At 41.8% G+C, this 23,174-nt stretch overlaps 1 protein-coding gene across 1 annotated transcript in view; it reads right to left on the bottom strand.

The window, feature by feature from the left end:
• Nucleotides 1–23,174, bottom strand: part of LOC134294797 (probable methyltransferase-like protein 25) — a 145,115-nt gene that overhangs the window by 8,006 nt on the left and 113,935 nt on the right. The gene's annotated exons all lie outside the window — the stretch shown is intronic.

Genomic DNA, 23,174 nt, shown 5'->3' with positions numbered 1-23,174 from the left:
AGCAGAGAGTTCCATAGATCACTCTCCAAAAGAACGGAGCGGGACCGCAACAGACTATTATCAAAAGACCTTTTTTTCCTTCATTTTCCTCTTCCCTGAACTATGTAACAAAATCCCCCAATAAAAGTAGCATTTATTTTAACAGTAACACTCTCTATCTGGTTATTTTGTATCTCCCTCTGACTCCTTCCTTTTTGCATGCGGTTTCTCTCCCTCCCGTCCTTTAACTCCGGCTGAGGTTCTCCGCCATAGATTAACATGGCGGACGATATAAATTGGCTCATATCTCTATCAAAATTACCCCTAGAACGCTCCTCTTTTAGTCTTAACCCTTTCTAAGGCTCCTGACTCGAAGACAACCAGCAGAACCGGAATCGGTCCAGTTTTCGGCACCTCATCAGCTGACTGTCAAAACGGGACCGACAGTTCCTTTCAAGCCAAGCTGCTGCCTTATCCCGGGTTTTCCTCTCCCCGCGACCCGCGGAATGGTTTTCCCTAGCCCCTTTCTGTGAATTGGGGATAGGGGGATCGCTCTCTCACGGGGGAGACATAGTTCTCCAAGGACCCTCACCCTCTACAGCTGCCAGGGGGTGACGGACGGGTGCACTCCACGTTCCATGCATACTTTTGTGATTTTATGAAGAAGAAGAACATTCTTCCCCAGACCTACCCTTGGACTTATGAAATCCTATACCTCCAAAGACTTACTAACCCATATGTGCCCCTTCCCCATGCCATCTCTATGAATTCCCTATGAACTCTTTCTCCTCATGCATTTGTGAATTTTCATATTCTATGTACTTGGACACACTCATGACTCGCTGTGTATGAATTTCAAATCGTTGGGCTAACTTCATGAATTGTGAAATCATGCTGCTTGAACCCCACTTCTATATTGGATTCCCCAGATGTTGTGAACTTCGTCCTTATCAAATGTTTTCTATTGCTTATTTCTATTGTTTATATCATTCATGATTCCCCTTTATGCAATGTCACCCACCTTTATGGATTCTCTTTTATCTCCTTTATCTACCTATCTGCCTATATGTATTTATACTCTTTGGGATCCCCGGAAAATATGTGTTTTTCCCAGCTGGGTTTATATTCCAACTTTATTTTTAATTTTCATTTTATCCCATATAATTGGCAGATCATGAAATCAAATGGGAAATATTGTGACCCCAACCTGAACTCTAGCCCCATGACTCAAACCTCCCTTCCCAAAAACAAAAGGATAATCTGCCACAGTTTAATCCCATCTCATTCCGATCGCATGGACAATATAGGGCGAGTCACCAAACTCCTAAAGGTGACTCGCCCCCAAGGCAAACATTGTCACATCTCAGGCCAGGACGCCGCAGGAAGGCACCCTGTGGGGCCGTCAATGATGGCTCATCACCACCCATCACTACTTCCTGTCTGACACCCCAAAGACATATCTAAAATCTGCGAACGTGACAGGACCCCGGACATCCTTGATGGGTGTCATTAATTCCTTTAGAAATTGGCTGGGCCAGAATTAATCCGATGTTTCCTGTCCGGTCACCGCATTGTTTCTATAGCTCCCGCCTCCTCCTCTCTGATTGGCCCGAGGGGGGACAAAAAACGGCTCCCCATTGGGCCAGCAGGGCAAGGCGGGAAACGAAAGCCCGCCTCGTTCAACCTCTCAGCCTATCCACGATCAGATGGGCAGGGAAGCGGGGCGGGAAATTCAAAGGGCTGTCAGACCGAAACATTGTATAAATATGACTTTATTTGAAACATATGTTACGCTAGTAGATTGAATGATCACTATTAGCGTCCTTTTCAGCTGAATTGCTCAATAAAACTCCTTGGCGGATTTTCCTTCAACGTGGCGGACCTTCTTCATTTCAGGCTTCAGGTTGTATTGCGGCTTATATTCTTCTTTTGGCTTCGCCAAGGTCCGTTCCCTCAGGACCGGATCGGCTTCCTTCTAAAGGGGCCCGATCCCCCACACGCGGTCGATAACAGTGCCATTGCACATGCAGGTATTAATGTATTATGCATGGCTGTTAGAAAAAAAGTTAGAAGTCACTTTTCTCTTTTCTATCTTTTTCTACATCTTTAATCTCTTTCTCTTTTTTCTTTCATTCAAAAATGAAAATCTTTAATAAAAATTATGTATGTACATACATAACTAAATCATCAACTTTCATAAAAGTTCTATAGGACATTCACAGCTACTAAAAATGACAAATAAACAATGGCAATATTCCCCTAAGAGAACAGTTGGATGTTTTATCTGATACAGAATGTCAGCATTCACTCCAAGGCTGCTCATCTTGTGCCATTGCACATGCAGGTATACATTCATTTGGTTTTTCCCAGCCCATGCCCTTTGCAATAATGACTTGGCAGCCAGAAAAAACTATATTAAGTTGTAAAAGAGTGGGTCAGGGTTTTCATTCTCTCTGGGATCTGGTCCATCAAGATGAAAGAAATGCATTTATTTCCCTAAATAAAGTTGGATACTTTATTCACCAGGCCTCGTCTTTTAATTATTTGTAAAGATGCAAAAAAAAATCCCCTTAATTTGCATGATCAGTTGTGCAACATTACAATTTAGTAATAAATCAGCATTGTGCAATTATGACATAACTATGAGAGTAAAGCTGCACTCTAACTCCTTGCAGATATGGCATGTGTACTGAAATTCACACTGGAGTGTACATTCAGAACAAAAGTCTTCATTGTAAGTCAAAATATCGTTCTTTTCACCTGATTCATTTCAGGTAAGAGAGCTGCAAAAAGAATCACAATACAGTATGAAAAGTGACACTTCTTAGTCATTATGTTTTGGAAATATAAATTACAGGGACTGAAGCCACCATAAAACGATTGCTTCAGATTCTTGTTGTATGAAATTGTCAGAGTGCAGATGTAATTGTCCCATAAATAGTAATTGGCGTGCCAGTAATGCCATGCCATGTCCAAAATGCAGTATCCTTTAATTGGTCAAACTCGGTCCATTTTAAAGTCTTCCACCACATGTGCCCTCAAAAGGAATTAAACTAATGGTCTCTGAACTCATAGAGAATTACAGTCCGTAATGAGCAATTTCACCACGTCATATAATCTATCGGAGGGGAACCATTACCTCAGGGTACCGTTTATTTTTTTAATCATAAAATTCCATGGTAGTTAAAAGTGTCGTATAAATAAAGAACAGAGGGAGAATCTGTAGACGAGCAGACACCAAAGGGGAAATTTTCCTCTTGCCTTATGATCACATATTCTCTTTTGAGACAGGGGAGGATAGCGTGCAAACAAATTTCTCTTAGTGATTTAAACATGAAAAATGCAAACATAGAAGTGAATGACATACCTGATAGTGGCATAAAAAGAATTACTATAATAGGCTTGAGCAAAGAGACCCTGCTGTGTTTACAACTTTTAAAGCCAAAATGCATTAAAGGCATTAAGAGAAATGGTCGTCCCTTTTCATTTTGTCCAAATCCCTCTGGTGCAGGATGGATATTCCTTTCAAGAGCTGATTGATGTGTTTCAGCTTCTCGATGATCTGGCTGATTATGGGTTCGCGGCAATTCGCCTTGGCCTCAGGGTTGCCTCCTTGGCCTCGAATGCCACTCTTTGTGGCCTGGTGGCTGTATCTTTTGACCACCTCTTGACTGTTCCAGCATACGGTATTGTTCTGGATGGTGGAACTATGGCTGCAGATATACTCCAGAAGGCTGCTATATAAATTGCTGTAGGCTTTCAGCTTTGTGATGAGTTTCGTTCTCCGACTGGACACGGTTTTCTCCTGGTCTATAGGGTTTGCCTTCATAGTCTGTTTGTCAGCAACACTGTCTTCAGTATCCCAAGCGGAGCAGTATTGTATCTGCTGGGAATGGCTGCATAATTTTCTGACCACTGACAAAATGGAAAGGGATGACCATCTGGGCAGCGGAGATTGCAACGGCGAGGACGATGACAGCGGCAATGGTGGAGACGTTTCTGGAAACTGTGAATTGCGAGTGAAGAACCAGTTGTGGTTACTGGCAGACCTGGCCTATGGCTTGGACATGGAGGACATCACTTCCAACAAGCAGCCTTTGAACTAGCAAAGGAAAGAGACTTCGGCGGGCCATGATTTGTGCTCCGGTGGCACAAGGCTGTCCATTGACTCTATGACTGCTGCCATAATCATGCTGTTTTTTCTGCTGACCAAATGACCAACGACTCTTATTCCTTGGATGTCCAGCTGGAAATGGCCAGGATTTGGTTCCTTTTCCCCACTTCCTTTTTACAAGCTTTTCTTTCTTGGGAGGCACATAGGACGAATCATTCCTGAAAGATACATTGGAATAAAAGTCATGGTTCAAATAGGGGGGAAAGATATTAAAGAAATTTGGTCTTTCTTCAGCTCTGATTCCCTACCTGATGAATACTTTCCTGGGGGTTTGGATATTCACCAGGCAGTTGGCTAACCTCTGCAGTTGAGAGGTTCAACTGAATCCCACCCATCTCTTGTATGAATTTATTCCGAAATATTATAAAAATATATTTTGAGCAGTCTAAACTGTTTCTACTTCCCCAGGGATTACCAAGGAGTTAGTTTGCCTCCCACTGATCTCCTTCTGTGCAGACACCAATGTCCAGTTCTCATGCAAATTCTTCAAATACTTGCACATCACAACAGTATCCATTGATTATGGATTGGAAGCAAACCCCATTTTTTTTTACTTGGTCCACTCAAATGTGCTATGTGTATATTCATGCCCATTCAAAATCAGCACTGGACTGTGGCAGGGCACGGGAAATGAGAACAAAGGGTCAAAAGTGAGCATCCCCATGGGAATAATGTGGTTTCCTCTCTCAGGGGAAGGTGCTTGTTTACCTTCTGGCCAGCTCTGTTAAGGTGTGCCAGAGCTAGTTCTTACAAGCGCTCGGCATTTTTCAGTTTTGGATTCTGCATGGGATATCCACTGATTCACTACAGTGAATTTTCTGGTTTATTCTGGACTTTCCAGTGAGTTTTAACATGCTGCTTCTGGCAGCAGTGTGCATTGGGGATGTGTGTTTTGTAAACAGATTGTGGGACCATAGATTGTCAAATTGGTGCAGTTGTGAAGCTTGTTCCCGAAAAGATCCCACATTCATCTGATCAATCTGCAATGGAGAGGCCTCACATTTCCTGGAAGAAAGCTTGCATGAGGCTGGATGGAGAGGAGAACCTGGGAAGAATAAATTTTATAAGAATAAAAAACATGCGGAGGATATGTGTTCCTTAGCTATAAAATGCTATTATTTATTTATTTGCAGCATTTATATTCCGCCCTTCTCACCCCGAAGGGGACTCAGGGCGGATCACATTACACATATAGGCAAACATTCAATGCCTTTTAACATAGGACAAAGACAAACAACATAGCTCCGAGCGGGCCTCGAACTTATGACCTCCTGGTCAGTGATTCATTGCAGTTAATTGCAACTGGTTTGCTCTCCCGTCTGTGCCACAGCCCCGGGTCTTATACCAGAGGGATTTGATCCATTTTGATAGTTTTGTTCTATACATAATATTCTACTTCTAACCAACAATGTGCTGCCACCATAATTCATTTTTCAATTTTTGGGGGGTTTGGTACCTTGGAAACAAACTTTCACTTCCACAAACTCCACAATTGTTTTCAGTATAACTGCTGAGCATTTTGTTTTTGCAATGGAATATCAAATGGCATGCAGATACAAGGATTATTGTTCCTAATCCTAGCCCTTTATTCCTTGAACAGCCAACCTCAGATCTTTCTCACTCTGCTGCACTGAACATTTGCCTACTATTTAGATGGATATTGGGCTGATGCAAAATGACCATGAATACCTTTATCTGTGCATCTAGCCTTGTGTGTCCCTAATCTGCTGTACACTTATCCTACATTAGCATGATTTGTCAACATCAAATCCATTTTTCAGGCTGTTCATGCTTATATTTCACCCAAATTGTTCAGTGTAAAAAACTGCATATATATTTTGCAGAATTTCAGTTCACTGTGTCTTTGTTGTATCTGCAGTCTGCAGGTATAACTCTGTGCAACAACAGAGGTTTCTGGTTTCTGATGTTGTTATCGAGACCGCAATTAGCCCAGATCTGCCCTGTGAGGGAGATCCGACCGCTCCGAGGAGGAGGGAACGAACCTTGGCGAGCCGTCAGGGAAACAGAAAATAACCCAGAATATAAATTTACCTGAGACCAAAAGGAAAAGACTCTGCCAAGTTGAAGGAAAAACTGCCAAAGTGTTTATTAAAGCGATTCAGCTGAACGGACATCGAGCAGCGATAGATCGACATGCAAGATGTAACGATACATTGGAAATAAAGCCATTTTATACATTTTACAAGTTTGAAGTCTATTTGAACTTCCCGCCCCGTCCCTCCGCTCATCTGGCTGCTGATAGGTCGAGGGTGTCACACTAGGCAGGAGCTAGGCTTCCTGCTCTGCGCCTTAGCCAATGAGGGACAACCTTCGCCTCTGCCAGGGCCAATCAGGTTGGGGAAGGCGGGAATCAGCTAGACAATGGGTTCTGGTGAATGAATCATTGGAGTTATCTTATGCAAAGCGATCACCCGAGGCTAGCGCCTTCCAAGATAATCTTAAGATTATTGCTGTTTTTGAATAGGGTCATTTGGGATGTCCGGGGTCCTTTATGCACGTATACAGTTCATGAACACCTTGAGGTGTGGCGGAGATGTCAGTTTATATTGACACTATGCGATTACGGAGGCAGGACCAGTGGGGAGTCTTCCTTTTGGCTCCCCAGGGGTCCAGGATGGGATTGTGGTCAACATTACCATATGAGACTTTGTCACCCCGGGGACTGCTCCGATCTAGGGGTCAATCTCTGGCTATGGGCCATGCAGTTGCAAAATAGATTAAATCTTTTTTGGTGACAGTTTACCTTCTTATATGTTTGAAGCCCAGAATTTTAGGGTGAGGGAAGGCAGGAATTTCCGGGGTCAGCTAGAGTTCAGACTGTGCCTTCATTGATTAAAGTATACTAGGGAATATAGAAAATCATATCTTATCAATTTCCACCCAAAATTGCCGAAAAATATACTAAATATTAGCGTTTATAGCTTATTTTCCCTTCCTGTGCTAATAACGCACGGCGGGAGGCGATTTAGGCAAAGAACGCAGTTTGACAATCAGCTGATGATCAGAGAGGGAATGGTCAAAAATGATCTCTGTTGGTTGTCTTTTAAAGGTTAGGCGATTTTAGACATAAATATGAATTATGGTGATTCTTGGTGCAAAATTGAGTGAGTTCTGAGTGGAAGTATAGGCTGGGGGGGGGGGGGGGTAAACAATCTGGCGATATCGCGGGTTGCCTGAGGACCGGGAGGAGATTCAGATTCCCTCCGGTTTTAAAGGGGAGAGAAAACCCGGTTTCCTTTTTTGTAATATTATATATATAGAGGGGAAATACATGAATTTGGGGGTCTTCCAGGGAGCCCACAGATCAAGTCACCTTTGGCTAATCAGTTAATAAAGAATTGATCCCAATATTTCATAAACATATAAGCATGCAATTCATGGGAAGTTCATAAGCAGTTCAGGCAATAATAATGCAAAAGGATTCCTGTTGATTCCAGTTCTTGGTAGCCCGGCGATTCATAGAACTGAAGGCAAACATATGAATGAGAAGTCCGGTCATTCATAAAAATGAAGATGAATGGATGAACGGAGGAGGATCGCGGCTGGTCCTTGAGGAAACTACATTTCTCTCCCAAGGAATGGCAGTCTGCCACCAGCAGCCCTGGGGAGAGCTTATGTCCCTGCAAAGGAAATCTGCCAGCCGCAGGAGCCGAGGAGCGGCGGCTGCAAGAGAGCCATCGGGAGCCGGCTTTTTCTCTTTTTTTGACAGTCAGCTGTTTCAATGCTTTAAAATGGACGAATTTCAGCGCTGTTGGTTGTATTGGAACCAGGAGCCTCAAAGAGTGTTAAATATAAAAGATAGGCATGCTGGGAATGTTTTTGATTAAGTTATGGGTTAAATTGTTCCGTTCGCCATGTTGTTATAAGGCAAGGAGAACGCGGTGAGGTTAATGGAGGAAGGGGGGAGGATTTCATGCGAGGGAGTCAAGAAAGGAAAACAAAATAACCACTGGAGAGGATTTCAGGTTACAGGAAAGGATACCTTTTTTATTCAAGGATTTGTTACAGTGTCAGGGCAATGAAAAGAAAATTTAATAATAATTTGTTGCGGTCTGAACGTTCTCCCACTTTGCAGGCGATCTGGATTTGCGGAACTCCCCGCCGCAGGTCAGATGAATTATAAAAAAGGGGGGGGGGTCCGCGCTATCAATGTTAAAGTGTCAGGCCAATATCCACCCAGTCCATCCACACACTTGGGCTGTAACTCTTAGAAAGAAAGCCTAAGCACCTCCCTTTTCCTCTATAGTCCTTCTCAAAATAGTGACAGGAAATGTATTGCCATTTTGAGGGAGACTGTAGAGAAAATGCCAGTAGGTGGGAGAGTATTATGAGGTCCTAGGATGCCTGGGCAGGCATTTCCATCCATTGTTTTCATGCATTAGAGACATTGTTTATAGTTTAGGGCACATGTATCACACTCAAGTCTTGCAGGCCAAATCCAACCCACCATCCCATATGTGGCTCCCCAGATACTGAACTACAATTCCTGTATTCCTCATCATTAGACATCATGACTAGAGCTGATGGGAGCTGCAATACAGTAACATCTGGAAGGCTGCTGTTTGTTTGTTTAGTCGGGATAGTTGGGTTTGCAGATATAAGGCTTGTGGGTACAATGTCTGACTTTAAAATGTCTTTTCTCCAACTTCAGAGCTGCTGATGGGTTACAATCCCATTATCCCCAGTCCACATAGCAGATAATCAAAAGTGATGGGAGTTGTCATTCATTGGGGCCCAAATTGGGCAAAACCTAAAGGGCACTGACTACTATGTACAAAACTTATCGTTGTTACTCTGTATTCTCATATTCTCCATCCATGTATTCAATGGCCAATTGAAGGCAACCATAAGATTGATGTGGTCCTTGATGATAATTAGTTTGACGTCCTTTCATTAGGGTAAATATAGCTTAATGTTGCTCTGAAAAATTGTTTTAAAATTGGAGACTAGTGGTTCCCTGAAACTGAGGGTTTTGGGACCATGAAAATAGGATCCAGAGGCCACTTTCTCATACAGCTTTTCAAAGAATTGCTTTCAAGGTATTTGTTTATTTTATTTTATTTTTGTTTTTTAAAATGGCAAATCAATTTTCCACTATCATGTCTTGTTAGTAGGGTCTGAGATACATGTTTATCTTGATACCAATGAACTTCTAAAGGGCAGGAAGTCTTGGAGAGGTGTTAGAATTGGGTAAGTTGTTGTTGTTGTTGTTGTTGTTGTTATCTTTATTTATGCCCCGCCTTTCTTCTTGTGGGGACTCCCCATCTACCCTTTGCAAAAAGTAACAAGACAAAAGCTCTTATTTGCTGCCCCCCAATAACAGTTAGTTGAGCCTGATTGGAGGGGAGGGGGGTGTTGTCTTACATAGCTAATTAAATTTAACTAGTTATTTCAAAGTTCTGAGAATGATTGTCATCAACCAATAAATTAAATTGTTCCACTTTGATGGAAGGCCATAACAAACTAACAGGTGACTACTTAAATTTAACTGCAGTATGTCCACTTATTATATGAGTTTGTTGAACATGGGTCCAGTTATATGCATAATATTATATTATTCTCTTACTTTTATGACTGACAATAGTTTCTGATCATCCTAAAGCAGCCGACAAATGAAAAGGCAATCCCGGCGTATTGTTTTCCTTTTGATTATGGAGTTTGGACTTCCTCATGGCTGCAAGAGATTGTGCTGTTCAGTCTAAATTTCCTCCTTTGTGTGTAAATGAGTGCCTTTTGTCAAACAAGGAAGAAAAATAATCTGTCTCCTTTTCAGTTAGATTTCTGTATCCATAGATTCTTTGTCCACAGATTCAACAAATCATGATTCGAACACATTTGGGAAGAAAAAATTCCAAAAAGTAAACCTCGTTTTTTTTTTCCATTTTATATAAAGGACACAATTTCATTACGCCATTGCATTTGCCTGAGGCTACTGGGATAGACAAAATTCTGCCTCCCTGCTATCCTTTCCTGATGAATTAACAGGGACAAAGTGGAAGGAGGAGAGAGAAGCTGGAACATATGCATGCCCAGTACGTAACACATCTCATCATGTTAAAACAGTGGATGTGGCTCTTAATGAGACATGCCGCATTATCACAGGATGTCTACGCCCCACACCACTGGAGAAATTATACTGTTTAGCTGGTATTGCACCATCTGAAATCCATTGGGAAGTAGAAGCCTGTAATGAAAGGACCAAGGCATTGACATCTCTGGCCCATCCTCTGTTCGGATATAAGCCAGCAAGCCAATGCCTTAAATCAAGAAATAGCTTCCTAAGATCTACGGAGACACTTGCAGGAACACCCCAGCAAGCAAGAGTCCAAAAGTGGCAGGCTAAAACTCGGAACTTCAATCAGTGGCTGAGACCAGATGAGAGACTTCCTCCTGGGCACACAGAAGACTGGGCAACCGGGGAGGTGCTGAACAGGCTGTGCTCTGGCACAACGAGATGTAGAGCTAACCTTAAGAAATGGGGCTACAAAGGGGAACCCGTGATATGCGAGTGTGGAGAAGAGCAAACCACAGACTACTTACTACAATGCAGTCTGAGCCTTGTCACATGCACAATGGAGGATCTTCTCACAGCGACACCAGAGGCATGTGAAATGGCCAGCTTCTGGTCAAAGGGCCTTTAGCATAATGCCAAGTTTTTAACTTTGTTTGTGTTTTTAAATACATTATAACTGCATCCTCAATTTGCTTATGACATGATAAATAAATAAATAACAGGGAGGTGATGGGAATATTGTGGGATTGGCAGCTATTGACAGGCTTTCCTATCAGGAGAAGGGGACGGGTTAATCACGGAGAGGAGGCAGACTGGCAATGGGATGCAGACACTGTCATATATGAGGACATCACCTCCTTCAAAGCCCATTTGCCTCCCCCTGTACAATAAAATCCCAAGTCCTTTGTCATCCCATGACTATAGGGCACTGAAATCTCTGCAACAAGACCTGAAATGCCTATTTATTAAAATAATATGTAAATCCCACCTTATATACAAGTACCTCAGGGCAGCATACAATAAAGTCAAACAACTGAAAACAACTGAAAGCAATCTGAATGCTTCAAACGGGCTTCAAATATATGAAACAATCCAGGAAGTTGGTTTAAAACCAGCTGAAACAGTTTAAAGACAGCTTAAATGTACGTACATGGGTGGATTTAGATAAAATCCATTAAGCTCCTCAGACTTTTATGAAAAGTCTTATCGCTTGTGGTAGAGCTACCTAGTCAATTCTAAACTATGAAATTTACATTTACATTTTATTAGTATTAGTGTTTTAATCTTTCTTGTATGTATTTTATGCCCTTTTTGTTTTGTCTATGTATTTGAATTATGTTTTTCCTCACCTTGAACCATAATAACAGCCAGTAACAAATACACTGTATTATTATTATTATTATTATTATTATTATTATTATTATTATTATTATTAACAGTGGTGTTAGCAAAGCATGATGTGAGGAAAAATACACAATTCCATATGGTCCATAATGCCTATCTCCTGCAGCGCACAAAATCCCCCCTTCTGTCTTTATACTTAGAATAGCTCTTGAGGATTTGTTGAAAAACATCCTGTGGGAGAAACCCATCATCTGATTTTCAATTTCTATTTGTCTTGTATTCCGCAGGATAAAGCTGCTAAGTAGGAATGGCTAAAATTAAGAGATTTACTTTACCTTCCTCTAGGTGTAATAGCAAGAAGCGAGAGCGGGTGAGGCTATCTTAATTAAATCTGATCAGCCGCTTTGGATTACAAGAAGAGATGTTTTTTTCTGCCCTACAGTCTGTATTGCAACAATATCTCCTCCACCTCTGCAAGGAACAGAGCTAAATTTGCAGTTATTGCAAATCAAGAAACGTATGCTGGGAGCAGGGATGGGAGAGATAATCGTATGAAAGAGAAATAGAGCACTAAAGACCTTGTTCGCTTATATACGAGTAGAACAATGCATATAGTCCTTAGAGAAATTAAAATACTATTGTGAGTAGGAATGGCCAGATATGTTACTTTCCCAAACTTTGAATCTGTGAAAAGCAACATGCTGGAACAAAATATAGACAGCTGCTTGAGATATTGGTGTCTCTATTGCCAATGAAGTTATGAATCTACCCTGGGTTTTAATCCAGACTTGAAAGGAGTGAGTTGAGATGCTGAGCCTATTTTGTGGGTAGTGTTCTGTTCAGTACCTTGGTAAGCTTATTTAAAGATTGAACTAAAACCAGCATGAATTTACCACTCCGCTGACTTGGGTACAAGCCGCTTTCTCTGTCCATCCTCCAACATGGATACATTTCCATATTTATTTTGAACATTTAGATGGCTTTAAAAATTATCAGAAGCTACAAGATTATATTAGCAAACTTAAAATAGCACAAATGTTTATGGTTCCAGTTATAGCTCTGGGACATCCCGACAAGTTAATTTTAACAGTATTATATGCATTCTAATAACTGAGGGCTCCTTTCTGTTGAGAACAAATTCATTAAAGCGGGTGATTTTTTGTATCAGTTCCCTTTAGGGTGAGGAATGAACACTAATGGTCATAATTTAATATAAAAATTACTGAAGCAAGGAACGATGGTGCTGAATCTTAAATGAAGCCTTGTGCAGACACGTCCCTTTTTTAAAAAGGGGATATAAAAGCAAACATCATCAGCTACCTGGAAATATTATTTTATGGATACATTCAAATCAGCCTTGAAAGAGAGGACTTACATTGTTTAAATACAATCCCTAAATGAAGTTGCCAGGATTCTAGAGAAATTGTGGGTTCAGATTTTTCAATCAAACACCATCGGTCTTAAAGCTAGCCCACTGTGAGGCATGCAAAACATTAGTCGTGTGCATTTGTTTAGAATCGATATCCATTTCGGTTTGTTTCATTTGTAAAGCCCCGTTTTTGTTTTTGAGCGCCTCTCCCAAAAATGGGCGCTTTTCTGAATGAGCGTTTTTTTGTTCTGGCTCCAAAAGAACAACATTTTTTGGACCATTGCCCAACATGGGCATCCTTCCCAGGCTCCCCTTCCCCTCGGTTTTAGGGCCAGAGGGGTGAAAACTGCCACACATGGAGGGCACATCTACCACTCTTTGTCCATCAAGTTTTATAACACTTGGATCATCCCCCAATTTTAGGGATTTTTTTCTTTCTATAAACAAAATATCCTTAAAAACATTCCCTCTCCCCCCACAGCTGGCCCCCCTAACCTCTCCAGTAGCAGTAGTAGGCGGGAGGTAGGGCAGAGTAAGAGGGCACCATTCCTTCCTTCCAAATGTCAAAGATGCTCCACACACCACACACATAGCCCAGTGCCCATCCCTACTATTTCACTCCTTTAACTGGCTGCAATGGGGGCAAATTCCCTTCCCCTTCCCATCAGTTTTTGCCAATGGCATGGTTTGTACTTATATCCTTCATAACGACTTGGATTGAAAGCATTAGAGTTGCCTAAGATGCTACTATTTCTGAGATGTTTTTTCCTCGGTCTGCAGAAGAAAAGTGAGCTTAAAGACAGGGCTTAAGATATCACTAATTCTGAGATGTTTTCTTCTCCATCTTCAGAACAAAAGTGAGTTTAAAGACAGGGCTTAAGATGTCACTAATTCTGATATGTTTTCCTCTCCATCTGCAGAAGAGAAGTGAGTTTAAAGACAGGGCTTAAGATAACACTAATTCTGAGATTTTTTTCCTCTCCATCTGCAGAAGAGAAGTGAGTTTAAAGACAGGGCTTTAGATACCACTTATTCTGAGATGTTTTCTTCTCCATCTGCAGAACACAAGTGAGTTTAAATACAGGGCTTAAGATACCACTAATTCTGAGATATTTTCCTCTCCATCTGCAGAACAGAAGTGAATTTAAAGATAGGGCTTAAAACACCACTAATTCTGAGATGTTTTCCTCTCCATCTGTTCCCGCTTTCTTTTGTACTGAACTTATTTTTGTTTCGGAGGAGGGGTTCCCATTTTGGCTCATGCCCGAAATGAAAGGAATGAAAGAATGGGTGAAACTGGAGAAATGGGTACTGGTGCACAGCATTACAAAACATGCCCGAGTCTTTTTAAATGCCTGGCATGAGTGGGAATGGTATTCTCTTTCATATGTCAGCTTGAGCATCCAAGAAGTTGAATCTGAGGGACAAGATGCCCAGACTGGTAGAATTATAGAATTCTAGTGACCCCAAGGGCCATCCAGTCCAACCCCATTCTGCCATGCAGAAACACACAATCAAAGCACTCCTGACAGATGGTCGTCCAGCTTCTGCTTAAAAACCTCCAAAGAAGGAGACTCCAGCACATTCCGAGGCAATGTATTCCATTGCTGAACAAATCTTACCATTAGGAGATTCTTCCTTAAATTTAGCTACAATCTCTTTTCCTATAGTTTGAACTCTTTGCTCTGTGTTCTAGTCTATATAGCAACAGAAAACAATCCCCCCCCCCCCCCGCCTCAACTTGGGCAACCAAAATGATCCAAGGTTTGGAAGCCAAGCCCTACAAGGAACACCTTAGAGAGCCAGGAGTAAAGAAGACTGAAAGAGGAATGATAGACATGTTTAAATATTTGAAATGATGTCACATTGAAAATGGAGCAGACTTGTTTTCTGCTGCTCTGAAGACTACGACACAATGGAACAATGGATTCAAATTGCAGGACAAAAGGGATTCCACTTAAACATTAGGAAGAACTTCCAGATGGTAAGAGCTGTTCTGTAGTGGGATATGAGGGCTCCAAGTGTGGTGGGGTCTTCTTCTCTGGAGGTTTTTAAGAAGAGACTAGATGACTATCTTTCAGGGGTGCTTTGATTATGTTTCCTGCATAGCTCAAGGGTGGGCTGGATTGCCATTGGGGTCTCTTCCAACGCTACAATTCTATAATTCAAGGAAAAACAGATGGAAAGACTGACATTCCTACATGGAGGTAATGTAATATATAATATAATATAACATAATATTGTATTTGTTTATTTATTATTTCCTGCCTCTTCTTGTGGCTTGAGTAAGGGTTTTTTTGTGTCAGAAGTGAATTGAGAACATACTGCAAGCCGCTTGTGGTGTGAGAGAATTAGCCATCTACGAGGACATTGCCCAGGGGATGCCCGGATGTGTTACCATCCTGCTGGGAGGATTCCCTCATGTTCCCGCATGAGAAGCTAGGGCTGACAGACAGGAGCTCACTCCTCCTTGTGGATTCGAACCACCAAACTTCAGGTCAGCAGTTCACCCGGCACAAGGGTTTAACCCATTGCGCCATTGCGGCCCCTTCGAACATTCATGCACACACATCCATTTTAGGGTCTCTTCTAGCCCTAATGGCACTCCATACTGGCCACATGACCATGGTGGTGTCTATGGACAACGCCGGCTCTTCGGCTCAGAAGCACCAACCCCCAGAGTCGGACATGACTAGACTTAATGTCAGGGGAAACCTTTGCCTTTACCTTTACTCTAGCCCTGAAATAATTTTGGGGGGACATGGTGGAAATGCCCCCATACCCCCTATAGTGTGTTTGGACCAAAATACTTCTGATTTTTTAAAAATTTTCTTCTATTTTTCTTTTATTTTTCTTTGCAATGTGTATGGTGTAGGATTTTACAGAACTAATGTAGCCCCCTAAGCTCACAGTTGTCCACACCTACTTTGATGAATGTTGTCAGGAGACAAACTGGAAACAGTAAACCTAATCCATACGATGCTATCTATCAGGAAATTCTATTGAACACACAAGAATCAAAATATACATAATGATGGCACAGGGGAATAGCAGCTACTATGATAGAGTTACACTAATGGTAAACAATACATGTTTAACACAAATAATTGTCTTAAATTGCTTTAGGATTGGCAATCTGAAATCAGAAAAGCGGATTTTCTTTGCTGATTTCTTACTACAAGACCTGGGGGCTCTAAGAGGAAGAATAAGATAATTCACTACTCTTTTGCTAAATGTTCAATTCTGGGTCATTTGAGAGAGTGTGTGATATCATGTAAGCCTGCCATTGTAAGCTACTAAAGAGCCGTGGTGGCACAATGGGTTAAACCTTTGTGCCGGATGGTTGGGTTGCTGATCTGAAGGTTGCCAGTTCGAACCCGCAAGATGGGGTGAGCTCCCATCTGTCAGCTCTAGCTTGCAGGGACATGAGAAAAGTCTCCCAGCAGGACGGTAACATATCCAGGCATCCCCTGGGCAAGGTCTCTGTAGATGTCCAGTTCTTTCAGACCAGAAGCAACTTGCAGTATGTTCTCATGTCGCTTTTGACATGATAAAAAATTGTAAGCAACTATTATTTCAGCTCAAAATGAAGTTAGTCAAGATGTATTCGGTGATTTCAGCAAAGTTGAAGTAGGTGGCAATTAAACTTTAAATGTCATTGCTCAATGCTATGCAATCACAGGAATTGCAATTTTACAAAACTACAACTCCCACAATTCCATAGCATTGAGCCATTGCAATTAAAGTGTTGTCAAAATGTATTAATTCTACAGTGTAGACTAGACACATCTGAAAGAGTCAAAACTATGCCAGGATACTAAACTACTCTCTTGAAAGACATAACCAGACACTTGACTTAAGAAAATGAAGCAGTGTTTCAGTCAAACCCTCCCCCATCTGACATTAGAAAAACTTTAAAAAGAGCTCGACTTGATCATTATCTACCTTAGGAGACCTCTAAGTGCAATAAGCATTTAATGCCCTTTTCTACAGTTGCACTAAAAATAGGCTGCACCTGGTAAAGCCTTGCTGTAGTCAAAAAAGGTCTCCCTTTTCTATTTGACTTTTAAAAACGCTTTCATTCTGTTCCTCTTGACAGCATCTTAACTTCATTCACTTCAATCCCTGTCCATATCCCTCAAAAATATCAATAAATGTCCTCCATTAACATCTTGCTATCTTACTTTATCATCCCTTTCATTTCCAATGAGTGAAGTCCCTCTCCCATCTCTAAATTACACATGACCTGTTCCTATGCATTTTGGAATATGGGTGCCTCAATGCTGCAGAATTAATGCAGCTTGACATCACTTTCATTTCAATGGCTCAATGCTAGGGAATGCTGGGAGTTGTTTTCAGCCTTCTCTGCCAAAAGTTCTGGTGCCTCACCAAATAGAGGTCCAGGGATGCTATAACATCAAGTCATTGTCTTCTATAGAAAAAATGGGTCTCTTGCACATAAAATACTGTGCAGAAAAAAGTTTGTGTGCAAAAAAGGTTTTCCTTCGCAGAATAATTCCTGCACAAGAGTTTGTGTCAGTCAAACAGGAGAATCTTTTGAGGAATATTAATTTTCTCATAAAGCAGGGAGAAAAATACTTTAATTTTTCATACTCACATGCAAGGACAAAATAGTTGCAAATTTACACCCCTAGTGTGATGCCCGAGCCCCGAATAGCACAGTGGGTTAAACCACTGAGCTGCTGAAGTTGCTGACTGAAAGGTCAGCCGTTCAAATCTGGGGAGCGGGGGGAGCTCCCACTGTTAGCCCCAGCTTCTGCCAACCTATTTTATTTATTTATTTATTTATTTATTTATTTATTTGCAGCATTTATATTCCGCCCTTCTCACCCCGAAGAGGACTCAGGGCGGATCACATTACACATATAGGCAAACATTCATTGCCTTTTAATATAGAACAAAGACAAGACAAACATAGGCTCCGAGTGGGCCTCGAACTCATGACCTCCTGGTCAGAGTGATTCATTGCAGCTGGTTGCAGCTGGCTTGCTCTCCAGCCTCCGCCACAGCCCTCCTGGTTCAAAAACATGCAAATGTGAGTAGATCAATAGGTACCACTCTAGTGGAAAGGTAACAGTGCTCCATGCAGTCATGCCGGACATAAGACCTTGGAGGTGTCTACAGACAACGCTGGCTTTTGAGCTTTGAAATGGAGATGAGCACCAACCCCTAGAGTCAGATACGGCTAGACTTAATGTCAGGGGAAAACCTTTACCCTACCTAGTGTGATGCCCAGTGGTCTGACCAAGGATTTATTCCTTGAATGTAGAAAAATAATTCCCAGACATGGACAGGGACCTGAGTCCTGAACAAGCATGGTATCATAGCCATCAAAATCCCCCCATCTAACTCTTTAGAAAGAATTATAGGCATACTTCTTTTCTCTTGAATCCTCCTCTTGCTATCTATTATGTTGGCCCACACTCCGTAAGTTACCTTTTGTATAGGTTTCTTGTACTGTAATTCTTTTCTATGTTCCTTTTTAGGTTCAATGAGTAAGTGTGATTTTGTTTTCAGACTTACTCTTTAGAGTTAACCTGGGATGCTTCTCTTCTCGTTTTAAAATGTGTTGTGTGTTTTAGGCAGTTTGCAAATGACAAATGATCATGATAGACTCACTCACAGCCAGCATACTGATTGTTCAGGGAGTTATGTTCTACTCTTAAAATGTTTCAAGAGGGGGAAATAGAAACCAAAAAAAAAAACCATTGTTGCAATACAGCATAAATCTCTTCAGAATTATCCCTAGTTTGTACAAGGCCTGAACAATTGTGTAAAATGTGGGAGGTATGTCTGTGTTCCTCATATGGCCCCAACCCCTATTTTGTGACTTCCTTAAATTTCTGAAAAGACAGCATGCCCCATAAATCCTTGTTTCTTAATGGAGGCTAAAAATCATGGGAATTGCCACAAGACATTATAGTTCTTCTCTCACTGCAGCCACAATCTGTTACCAATATGCTTGAGCCAGGTTAGATCACTGAGAGATCACCAAAGTTTGTTTTAAGTGCAGCAAAAAGGAGGGCGAACCAACACTTTTGCCTAAATTAACACTTCTAACCAGAAACACTAACCTTAGTTCCTCTTAGTTTATTCCCAACCAAAACTGAAAGTGATACCACATGACTTCAGGAATGTGACTCCACAGCTCATAAAAATGGATACAGTACATGTGGGTCATCTACCCCCAACATGCCAGAAGAAGTCAATGTTAGGAAAGGTCTCTTTCACAGCCAAATGTTTTTAAAAGCCTTCACAAGATCCTAGGATTCAACCTCCCTGGTGAAGGGAACTTTCCAACATATTCTAGCTAAAGCGGTGGTTCTCAACCTGTGGGTCCCGAGATGTTTTGGCCTACAACTACCAGAAATCCCAGCTGCTTTGCCAACTGTTAGGATTTCTGGGAGTTGGAGACCAAAACATCTGGGGACCCACAGGTTGAGAACCACTGAGCTAAAGAGTTCTCTTCAGACTTTTGTGCTTGGTATCCACTGGGTTTGGGTTTCAGGACTTCTTGGATACAAACATCCATGGATGCCCAAGTCCCATTTTATACAATGACGTAAAAAATGGGTGTCCCTTATATAAAATGGCAAACTTTGGGGATTTAAAAAAATGTTTTCCGACTGTGGATGATTGAATCTGTGAATACCAAGCGTTGACTACAATTCCTTACAGCTCCATTGGCTACCGATAAGTTTCTGGGCCCTATTCAAGGTGCAGGTTATCACCTATAAAGCCGTAAACTGTTCAGGTACTGCTTATCTCCGCGACTGCCTCCTCCCCTGTGAACCCATGCGAGCCTTAGGATTCTCCAGGAAGGCCCTTCTCTCACTCCCACCTCCGTCTCAAGCGCAGTTGGTGGGAATGAGGGAGAGGACCTTCTCGGTGGTGGCCCCTCTCTCCCCAGGGAGATCAGATAGGCACCTTCATTGTCCACATTTCATAAGGACCTAAAACATGGATGTTCTAATGTGCTTTTGAGTGAACAATCCCGCTAGATACCCAGCTTGTTTACAATGTCTTATTGCACTTTATCACTACTCCTCATTTTTATAGGCTGTCAGTGTTTTAATAAGACCATCCCTTAGCCCTTTCCTGATCGCCTTTATACTATGTATGAGCCCTATCCAGAGTTCTGCGCAAGTTTCTTTCTCTGCACATGTATTTTATGTCTAGGTTTTTAAAGCATTTGATGTGTTTTAAGTCATTTTATATTTATTATGTCATAATGTTTTAATCCATGCATTATGTTTTAACCTATGTTGATGTTGTGCTCATCCCCATGTACGTCACCCCAAGTCCCTTCGGGGAGATGGACGTGGGATATAAAAATAAACTTATTTTATTATGACACAGCAAACAAGATAGATATGCTGGATTTCGTATCACAAAATCAGAAGTCGAACACTTCCCAAGTGTCTAGGACTATGTGGTATATTTTCAGATGATGTGTGCAGATCCCAGTAGGGTGGCCTTTTGCAGTTGGCAGATTGTGATTTTGTCAATTTCTATTGTTTCCAAATGCCGGCTGAGATCTTTTGGCACGGCACCCAATATTATTATTAAGGTCTAGCGTACTTTAAGGACTTTGGGATTTGAGGGCTGATCACTTTGGCCAACATCCAATTCTAGTAATCCCTTTCAAATAAATGCCTGAATGGGACTATACGGATGGGGAAGAGAGGGATTTTGAAGGAATATTGCACAGTAAATAGGAACCCATATTGGGAAGTCTATCATAAAGTTGACACATCTCCCCTGTAGCTACAGCTCAGCAGGAAACAGCAGTTATCATATCAGTAGGAGACTGAATCTGTTCTATTTCTGAGTTTGAACTTTAAACGAGATAGGGTTCAATGGTTTGGGTCACTTCTTTAAATTTCTGAGTAAAGCCCAGAACTGGTTTACTACTACGCTGCCAGCATGAAAGTTGCTAGTTATAACTGCCAAAGCTGCTGCTACTTGCAAAAGGGGAATGCATACCAATATTCCTTTGTATCACCATCCATTTTATAAATGTGGATATGCAGCATCAGGAATCCCAGCATCAAAGAAGTCGAGAAGAATTATCATTGCTGTTGCAGAACTTTTTAAAATGTTGTCATAAAGCAAAGAGAAGTCAATTAGGTCTAGCTCTTCATTAATGAGCCTCACAAATCACATTTACGGCGAGGCTCATTTTCAGCACCAGGCTAGAATGAACCATTTGGAAAGACGAAGTGTGTTGACACCCTTGCGTTAGAAGCGCTGCAGCTGCTTGCTGGGGTAATTAATTTTTACACGTACAGTGGTGAACCCAAGCACGGCAATCAAAAGACGTTTGGCCAATTATGAGATCTTTAGGGCACCAGAGGTCTTCCTGAACTCAGCTAGGCATTATACTACCAGTATGATCCCGGTTTTAATGGATTTGCTGTATAGCACTGGTGGCGTCTTTCAGCTCCCTTCTCATTCCCTCCCATCTTACACTCCCCAAAATGTAGCGCTCTAATATATTTTAGGAGAATGCGTTTTCTTTATGGCAAATTATTAAGGCATGCAATGTGATCTTCATAACAGGGCTTTGCATCCCACTGTGCTTTATTATTATTTTTTGAGAGAAAGGGTTACTTCAGCCTCGCGAGGCAAATTTAGATGAGATAGCTTTATAGATGTACTAACATAAAAGAGCTGCATAGTAGTCGGGAGACAGACATGCTGTTTTGTGTCTCTGGTGCTGGAAGCGTAACTACTAAAACTCAGGCTGGGGGATGTTATGAAAATACAGTGATGACAGTGTTTCAAAAATAATGGGTAAGATCCTCCATTGCTGTGTGGGTTTAACTCGGAATATTTACTTGGTTTCTTTTACTGGATGACTCACTTTCTAAATCTAAGTAGCCCGTGGTCCTTATGGAAATGGGGGAAGACCAGGGAAAGTTTGTTCAAACTATCCCAAGTTCCACTATTCAATATGAAGTTCTATAAAGGTGCTTGCTACCAAAAAAATCCAAAAGAAATCTTATATTAACAACAAAAGAGACACCTGGGCAACATTGTGCACCATTTAGCAACTGCAGTGGGTGGGAGTTTGGATGAGACAAAGGCCCATATTCTAATGCATTCTCTACCCATACGGTTGGTCACATGGTTCAGCAGCAGTATGAAAGCAGTCTGAGGACTTTATCACACAAGGTAGGCAAACCAGGATTACAGCTTCTTCTTTTTTTCATGTCAGGAGCAACTTGAAAAACTGCAAGTTGCTTCTGGTGTGAGAGAATTGGCTGTCTGCAAGGATGTTGCCCAGGGGACACCTGGATGTTTTGATGTTTTTACCATCTTTGTGGGAGGCTTCTCTCATGTCTCCACATGGAGCTGGAGCTGATAGAGGGAGCTCATCTGCGCTCTCCCCGGGTTGGATTCGAACCTGACAGCCTTCAGGCAAGCAACCCAACCTTCAAGTCACAAGGCTTTAACCCACTACGCCACCGGGGGCTCCTAGCATTGCAGCTGAACTGTCTCCTTTGGTGAGAGTCCCTATCACATAGTGCTGTGTGACTCCCACTACTGATTTTCTTCCCTCTCTGTGATTCTCCCATCCTTATCCATTCATGAGTGAAACCCATCAATAGCTCCCAATCTCACAATGCTCCAGTTAATTGCCTTGCTGTGATGCATCTACTGTGGTGGCACAACAGGTTAAACTGCAGAGTTGTTAAACTTGGTGACCGGAAGTTTGGTGGTTCAAATCCGTGAGCCAGGGTGAGCTCCTGCTGTTAGCCCCAGCTTCTGCCAACCTAGCAGTTGAAAATATGCAAATGTGAGTAGATCAATAGGTACCACCTTGGCGGGAAGGTTAACAGCGCTCCATGCAGTCATGCTGGCTACATTACCTAGGAGGTGTCTATGGACAACACAGGGTCTTTGGCTTAGAGATGAGCACCACTCACCAGAGCCAGAGATGATCACTACCGCTCAGCGCCAGAAGGCGAAGCTTTTATCTTTATCTGTGTTTTGTTGTTTCTAGTCATTGAATGTTTGCCTTTGTGTTTGTGTATGCTGGAATCCACCCTGAGTTCCCTTGGGGAATCAGGGCAGAATACAAATAAAGTAGTATTATTATTAGTATTCCACTTCTGTGCTGGAATGCCAACAGGAATGTCACGGAGCAGGATTCCCTCGCCCCACTCCTCCTTCCCCTTGTTATTCGCAGGCTTGCTGTTTTCTGTTTATTTTAAACATATCTTTGTTCTTTTGGGTTTTTATTCTAA

Source organism: Anolis carolinensis, unplaced genomic scaffold, assembly GCF_035594765.1.
Source record: "Anolis carolinensis isolate JA03-04 unplaced genomic scaffold, rAnoCar3.1.pri scaffold_23, whole genome shotgun sequence".
NCBI lineage: Eukaryota > Metazoa > Chordata > Lepidosauria > Squamata > Dactyloidae > Anolis > Anolis carolinensis.
This window is presented reverse-complemented; position numbering and strand designations above follow the sequence as displayed.